Source organism: Hemiscyllium ocellatum, chromosome 14, assembly GCF_020745735.1.
Source record: "Hemiscyllium ocellatum isolate sHemOce1 chromosome 14, sHemOce1.pat.X.cur, whole genome shotgun sequence".
NCBI classification, from domain to species: Eukaryota; Metazoa; Chordata; class Chondrichthyes; order Orectolobiformes; family Hemiscylliidae; genus Hemiscyllium; species Hemiscyllium ocellatum.
In genome coordinates this window covers 198,436-207,420 of record NC_083414.1, presented here as the reverse complement: position 1 = coordinate 207,420, position 8,985 = coordinate 198,436, and positions in this window count along the sequence as shown.

The following is an 8,985-nucleotide window of genomic DNA, read 5'->3' as shown; positions in this document are numbered from 1 at the left end:
AATTTTGCAACTATTTTAATATTTAATATTATTTAACGGGATATTAAGCTTTGCAAAAAAGACACATGAAATAAAGCATTTCATCAAGTATTCACCAGATCAGGACAGAAGAAACCAAACTTTAAAAAGAAACACTATATTACCTGGAAAGTGAAGGTGTCTCAAATGTTTAAGCAACAGATGAAGCTTGCTGTCTCAAACTGCTAATAAGCCACAGTGATTTTCTCCATTAACAGAATGCTGTAGTCAAGCCAAAAAGATGTCTTGCCTACAACACAACTAAGTAATGTGATATTTGTGTTTCAGTGCTGATGTGATGCCAATTATATAGGTTGTTTGTCCCAATTAGTGACAGACCAATCAAACAATAAACCCTAGGAGAAAGTGAGGACTGCAGATGCTGGAGATCAGAGTCGAGAGTGTGGTGCTGGAAAAGCACAGCAGGTCAGGCAGCATCTGAGGAGCAGGAAAATTTACATTTCGGACATAAGTTCTCCTCCTCTCTCTACAAGCTTCCAGCATCTGCAGTCCTCACTTTCTCCTAGTTGATTTCAACCTTACTGTGAAGGCTCTTCCAAGGCTGCCTACCTTAAGACGTTCTCCTCCTCTCTCTACAAGGGAGCCTTATTTCTGATGAAGAGCTTATGTCTGAAATGTTGATTTTCCAGGACCTTGGATGTTGCCTGACCTGCTGTGCTTTTCCAGCACCATGCTCCTGAAACAATATGCCCTGATGACTGTTTACAATGAGCAGCTTATTGACCACATAAATCAGCCCATTCTTGCAAAAATGCAAAACAGTGTGTCCAATATTGGATGTGATTCTGCTATGGAACAACATTCATTAAATAATTCATTAAATTCAAAGTGTGTTAAGAATTGCACCAGAAACCAATTTGATCGTATTTTAAAGTGGTTTCATTTGTGTGTGCTACAAGTTACATATATTTTCACACAGGACTCTATTAGATTAGATTACTTACAATGTGGAAACAGGCCCTTCAGCCCAATAAGTCCGCAGTGCTAACCACTGGATTAGTGGTGCTGGAAGAGCACAGCAGTTCAGGCAGCATCCAAGAAGCAGTAAAATCGATGTTTCTGGCAAAAGCCCTTCATCAGGAATACAGTGCTAACCACTGTACCACCATGCCACCCCTATTTCTCTCACTTCCAACATCACCCAATATTTCATCTCATTGGACTAGAAATACCACCCATAGAGCTGAAGTTAAATCATGGCTCAATATGTGAAAGTGAACCATTATTAACTCGATCTCATTCCTCCCAGAAAACTGTAGCTACTTTTCTTGACTTCTCAAACTAGCAACCACTAAATTTATTTAACAGAAGAAAATAGTTCATATCCAGTTGGGTCCTAGAAAGTGAACAGCTCCTTGACGGTACTGGGACAATTAATATCTTAATTAATACATTCATACAGCTCTTTATTGAAGGTCATTACATAAAATGAGTTTGATTTATTGTTGTCATGTAGAATCATAGAACCCCTACAGTGTGGAAGCAGGCCATTCAGCCCATACCAACCCTCTGAATATCACCCTACCCATCCCTGTGACCTTGCATATTCCCATGGGTAATATCAGCCTGCACATTATAGGAAATTTCCCATGGCCAATCCATCTAACCTGTGTATTATTGGACTGTGGGAGGTAACTGGAACACTGGAGGAAACTCACATACACACAGGGAGAATGTGCAAACTCCATACAGTCACCTGAAGGTGGAATCAAACCCAGGTCCCTGGCACTGTGAGACAGCAGTACTAACCACTGAACCACCATATACTGAGATATCGTGAAAAGTGTTGCTTTGCATGCTTTTCAAGCAGATTATGCCATACTCGGTGTATCAGTTTCCGCAAAAAGAATGCAGAATACCTTGTTAAGGCACAGAGAGAGAATGATCAGAATTAACATTTGAGAGGTCCATTCAAAAGTTTAAAAAAAAATCCAAAGGCCTCACAAGCTTTTTCCTGTCCAGGAGCAGCGGGAGACAGAGCAGAGGTGACGGAACCAGGAGGTTGCCGGGAAGGTAAGGACTTAGTATACATTTGGGCAGCGGCTAAACCCAAGATACTACATAGTAGTAAACCCAAGATACTATGTAGTATCTCCCTCCTGCCCCCCCCCCCCCCCCGCCCCGCCTTCCTCTAACCAGAAGAAAAGGGTGACCTTATTGAGGTTTACAAAATTATGAGAGGCATGGATAGGATAAATAGACAAAGTCTTTTCACTGGGGTCGGAGAGTCCAGAACTAGAGGTGAGAGGGGAAAAATATAAAAGAGACCTAAGGGGCAACTTTTTCACGCAGAGGGTGGTCCAGAGGATGTATGGAATAAGCTGCCAGAGGAGGTGGAGAAGGCTGGTACAATTGCAGCATTTAAGAGGCATTTGGATGGGTATATGAATAGGAAGGGTTTGGAGAGATATGGACCGGGTACTGGCAGGTGGGACTAGATTGGGTTGGGATATCTGGTCAGTATGGACAGGTTGGATCAAAGGGTCTGTTTCCATGCTATACATCTCTATGACTCTGTGACTCTGTAGGGTAAGGCTTTTTCTTTTATATATTTAAGTGCATTGTTTGGTATTAGTTAGTTGAGTTAGAACTAAGGCTAACAATGGCAGGGGACCTCAGACCTGTGGCATATGCCTCTTGCTTAATGAAGGAGCTCAGGGATGTGGCTGATGTCCCTGACTTTTACACTTGCAAGAAGTGGACAGCAAAGAAGGTTACTTCAGATTACAATGGTATCTTGATCAGATGGGCCAATGGGCTGAGAAGTGGCAGATGGAGTTTAATTTAGATAAACGTGAGGTGCTGCATTTTGGGAAAGCAAATATTAGCAGGACTTATACACTTAATGATGAAGGGCTTATTCACTTCCTGATGAAAGGCTTTTGCCCAACACATCGATTTTCCTGCTCCTCGGATGCTGCCTGACCCGCTGGGCATTTCCAGCACCACCCTAATCTCTACTCTTATACACTTAATGGTAAAGTCCTGGGAAGTGTTGCTGAACAAAGAGTCCTTGGAGTACAGGTTCATAGCTCCTTATAAGTAGATAAGATAGTGAAGACGGTGTTTGGTATGCTTTCCTTTATTGGTCAGAGTATTGTGTATAGGATTGAGTACAGGGATGTCATGTTGCAGCTGTACATGACATAGATTGGGCTACTTTTAGAATATTGCATGCAGTTGTGGTCTCTTTCCTCTCAGAAGGATATTGTGAAACTTGAAAGGATTCAGAAAAGATTTACAAGGATGTTGCCAGGGCTGGAGGGTTTGAGCTATATAGGGAGATGTTGAATAGGCTGGGGCTGTTTTCATGGAGTGTCAGAGACTGAGGGATGATCTTATAGAGGTTTATAAAATCATGAGGGACATGGACAGGATAAATGGACAAAGTCTTTTCCCTGGGATGGGGGAGTCCAGATCTAGAGGGCATAGGTTTAGGGTGAGAGGGGAAAGATATAAAAGAGACCAAAGGGGCAACATTTTCACACATGGGCGGTAAGTGTATGGAATGAGTTGCCAGAGGAAGTGGTGTAGGCTAGTATAATTGCAACATTTAAAAGACATCTCAATGGGTATATGAATTGGAAGGGTTTGGAGGGATATGGCTATCTGGTTGGCATGGACGAGTTGGACTAGAGGGTCTGTTACCATGCTGGACATCTCTATGACTCTAAATGTGTCCAAATGCAGCTCTTGTTTGACCGCATGACGGCTGTGGCGCGGTGGTTGGCTTCACTGTGGAGCATCCGTGATGCTGAGGAGATCATGGATAGCACATTGAATGAATTGGTCGCACTGCAGATTAGAATTGCTGAGGGAGACAATGAATGGGTGACCAAAAGGCAGAGAAAGAGTCGGAAGGCAGTGCAGGTGTCCCCTGCAGTCATCTCCCTCCAAAAGAGGTATACCGTTTTGGATATTGTTGGGGGAGATGGCTTACCAGGGGAGGGAAGCAGTTACCAGTATCATGGCACCTTGGCAGGCACTGCTGTTCATAAGGGCAGGAAAAGTCTCAGGGCCATAGTCATAGGGGATTCTATTGTAAAGGGAGTAGATAGGCGGTTCAGTGGCCAAACATAAGACTCCCGGATGGAATGTTGCCTCCCAAGTGCTCAGGTCAGTGATGTCACCAATAAGCTGCAGAACATTCTGAAAGGGGAGGGTGAACAGCCGGTTGTTGTGGTGTAGATAGGCACCAATGATATAAGTAAAAACAAATGGGATGAGGTCCTGAAAGAAGGATTCAGGGAGCTTGGAGAGAAGTTAAAGTGGAGGACCTCAAAGGTAGTGATCTCAGAATTGCTACCAGTGCCACATGCTGGCCAGGGTAGAAATGAAAGAATTGACTGGATGAACACATGGCTTGCAGGTTGGTGTAGGAGGGAAGGGTTTTTTGCTACTGCTGTTGGGGAGGGTTTAAACTGATGTGGCAAGCAGCTGGGAACCAGAAGAGAAGACTATAAAAAGTGATTTCAGGGAGTTAGGATGGAAGTTGCAAAGCAGGATGAACAGAGTAGTGTTCTCTAGTTTACTACCGGTGCTATAAGATAACGAGGCGAGGAACAGCTTAATACAGCTGGTGTAGGAGGGAGGGCTCAGATATGTAGATAATTGGGATGCCTTCTGGGGAAGGTGGGACTTGTACAAGAAGGATGGGTTGCATCTGAACTGGAAGGGGACCAATGTCCTGGGTGGAAGGTTTGCTCGAGTAGTTCGAGAGGGTTTTAACTAGTATGGCAGGGGGGTGGGAACCAGAGGTGAGAGTTGATGCAGATGAGGCAATAGCAAGAGGTAGACCAGCTAGTGGGAAGATTTTCCTGGCAAGGAACCAAGGGATCAGTTAAAGTGTGTTTGCTTTAATGCAAGGAGTATCAGGAATAAAAGTGATGAACTTAGAGCATGGATCAGTACCTGGTGCTATGATGTTGTGGCCATAACAGACATGGGTTTCTCAGGGGCAGGAATGGTTGCTGGATGTTCCAGGGTTTAGAACATTTGAAAAGAATAGGGAGGGGGGAAAAGAGGAGGGGGTATAGCACAACTAATCAGAGAGGGTATCACAGCTACAGAAGCTTCCATTGTCGAGGAAGATCTGCCTACCGAGTCAGTATGGGTGGAAATTAGGAACAGCAAGGGAGCAGTCACCTCTTTAGGGGTTTACTACAGGCCCCCCAATAGCAGCAGGGAGATGGAAGAAAGCATAGGTCGGCAGATTTTGGAAAAGTGTGGACATAGTAGGGTTGTTGTAATGGGTGACTTTAACTTTCCCAATATTGATTGGAACCTCCTTCGAGCAGAAGATTTGAATGGAGCTGTTTTTGTAAGGTGTGTTCAGGAGGGTTTCCTAACTCAGTACGTTGACAGGCCGACAAGGGGAGAGGCCATTCTAGACTTAGTGCTCAGAAACGAGCCAGGGCAGGTATCAGATCTTGTGGTGGGAGAGCATTTTGGTGATAGTGACCACAACTGCCTCACATTCTACATAGCTATGGAAAAGGAAAGGATTAGGCAAAATGGGAGGATATTTAATTGGGGAAGAGGAAACTATGATGCGAATCGACATGAGTTAGGAAGCATGGATTGGGAGCAATTGTTCCATGGTAAAGGCACTATAGACATGTGGAGACTGTTTAAGGAAAGTTGTTGCAAGTGATGAATAAATATGTCCCTCTGAGACAGGCAAGAAGTGGTAAGTGAGGAATAAGAGAATGGTCAAAGAAAGAGTAGGGCCGATCAGGGATAGCATAGGGAATTTGTGTGTGGAGTCTGAGGATGTAGGGGAAGCCCTATATGAGTTTTTTACTTCTGTCTTTACAAAAGAAATGAACTTTGTAGTGAATGAAACCTTTGAAGAGCAGGTGTGTATGCTGAAATGGATAGAGATAGAGGAAGCTGATGTGCCGAAAATTTTGTCAAACATTAAGATTGACAAGTCGCCAGGCCCAGACCAGATTTGTCCTCGGCTGCTTTGGGAAACGAGAAATGTAATTGCTTTGCCACTTGCGAAGATCTTTTCATCCTCGCTCTCCACTGGAGTCGTACCTGAGGACTGGAGAGAGGCAAATGTAATTCCTCTCTTCAAGAAAGGAAATAGGGAAATCCCCGGCAATTACAGACCAGTCAGTCTCATGTCTGTCGTCTGCAAGGTGTTAGAAAGGATTCTGAGGGATAGAATTTATGACCATCTGGAAGAGCATGGCTTGATTAAATGCAGTCAGCACGGCTCTGTGAGGGGCAGGTCATGCCTCACAAACCTTATCGAGTTCTTTGAGGATGTGACTAGAAAAGTTGATGAGGGTCGAGCTGTCGATGTGGTGTATATGGACTTCAGCAAGGCATTTGATAAAGTTCCCCATGGTAGGCTCATTCAGAAGGTCAGGAGGAATGAGATTCAGGGGAACATAGCTGTCTGGATACAGAATTGGCTGGCCAACAGAAGACAGCGAGTGGTAATAGAAGGAAAATATTCTGCCTGGAAATCTGTGGTGAGTGGTGTTCCACAGGGCTCTGTCCTTGAGCCTCTATTGTTTGTAATTTTTATTAATGACTTGGATGAGGGGATTGAAGGATGGGTCGGCAAGTTTGCAGATGACACAAAGGTTGGAGGTGTCGTTGACAATATAGAGGGCTGTTGTAGGCTGCAACGGGACATTGACAGGATGCAGTGATGGGCTGAGAGGTGGCAGATGGAGTTCAACCTGGATAAGTGCGAGGTGATGCATTTTGGAAGGTCGAACTTGAAAGTTGAGTACAGGATTGAAGACAGGATTCTTGGCAGCCTGGAGGAACAGAGGGATCTTGGGGTGCAGGTACATAGATCCCTTAAAATGGCCACCAAAGTGGACAGGGTTATTAAGAAAGCATATGGTGTTTTGGCTTTCATTAACAGGGGGATTGAGTTTAAGAGTCGTGAGATCTTGTTGCAGCTCTATAAAACTTTGGTTAGACCGCACTTGGAATACTGCGTCCAGTTCTGGTTGCCCTATTATAAGAAAGATGTGGATGCTTTGGAAAGGGTTCAGAGGAGATTTACCAGGATGCTGCCTGAACTGGAGGGCTTATCTTATGAGGAGAGGTTGACTGAGCTAGGACTTTTTTCATTGGAGAAAAGGAGGAGAAGAGGGGACCTAATTGAGGTATACAAGATAATGAGAGGCATAGATAGAGTCGATAGCCAGAGACTATTTCCCAGGACAGAAATGACCAACACGAGGGGTCATAGTTTTAAGCTGGTTGGAGGAAAGTATAGAGGGGATGTCAGAAGCGGGTTCTTTGCACAGAGAGTTGTGAGAGCATGGAATGCGTTGCCAGCAGCAATTGTGGAAGCGAGGTAATTGGGGACATTTAAGAGACTACTGGACATATATATGGTCACAGAAATTTGAGGGTGCAGACATGAGGATCAGTGCTCGGCACAACATCATGGGCTGAAGGGCCTGTTCTGTGCTGTATTGTTCTAAAGCATAGGGGATTGTCAAAGAATACAGGAGAATATAAGTAGACTGGAGAGTTGGGTGGAGAAGTGGCAGATGGAGTTCAATCCAGGCAAATGTGAGATGATGCATTTTGGGAAGTCCAATTCGAGAGCAAATTATACAATAAACAGAAGAGCCTTGGGAAAGTTGATGAGCAGAGAGATCTGGGAGTTCAGGTCCATTTTACCCTGAAGGTTGCTGCTTAGGTGGATAGAGTGGCCAAGAAGGCATATGGTATGCTTGCCTTCATCGGATGGGGAACTGAGTATAAGAGCTGGCAGGTCATGTTAAAATTGTACACGACATTGGTTTGGCCGCATTTAGAATACTGTGTACAGTTCTGGTCACTGATTACCATAAGGATGTAGATGCTTTGGAGAGATGCAGAGAAGGTTTACCAGGATGTTGACTGGTATGGAAGGTGCTAGCTATGCAGAGAGGTTAAGTAAGTTAGGATTGATTTAATTAGAAAAAAGGAGATTGAGGGGAGACCTGATTGAGGTTTACAAAATCATGAAGGGTATAGACAGGGTGGGTAGAGATAATGTTTTTCCCAGGGTGAAGGATTCAATAACGAGAGGTCACGCATTCAAGGTGAGAGGAGAAAGGTTTAGGGAGGATACATGCGGAAAGTACTTTACACAGAGGGTGGTAGGTGCCTGGAATGTGTTGCCAACAGAGGTAGTAGAAGCAGATATGGTAGATTCATATGAGGTGCGTCTGGACAGATGCAGGGGTAGGTGGGGAGCAGAGGGATACAGAGGCTTAGGAATTGGGCGACAGGTTTAGACTGGATTTAGGTCGGCCCAGGCTTGGAGGGCCGAAGGACCTACTCCTGGCCATAAATTTTCTTTGTTCTTAAGCTGCTAACCTTATTGGCTTGGAACAGATGGCTCAACACGTCTGTCTCAACCTCTCCTAATTAAAAAAAGGGCAATATACAACCCTTAAAGTCATAGTATTGTCACATCCCCAACTCAACCATTATTATCAAACCACGGGATCAACCCTGGTTCAATGGAGAATGCAGAAGATCATACCAGGATTGGAACTAGGCATACCTGAAGATGACGTGACAACCTGGGGAAGCTACCAAACAGGACTACTTGCATTAGCAGCAAGTAATAGAGCTAAGTGATCCCACAGCCAATGGATCAAATATAACCTATGAAGTCCTGCCATATCCAATCACAAATGGTGGTGGACAGATAAACAACTCAGTTGAGAAAGAGGCTCCACAAGTATCCCCTTCCTCAATGTGGGAACAGCCCAGCACGTAAGTGCAAAAAGATAAAGCTGAAACATTAGTAATAACCTTCAGCCAGAAATGATAAGTGGATGATCCATCTCAGCCTCTTCCAGGGGTCCTCAGCATCACAGATACCAGACTCAGTCTGTGTGATATCAAAAACATTTTTGGAGACACTGGATATAGCAAAGGCTTATGGGCATTGACAACAGTCTAACAATT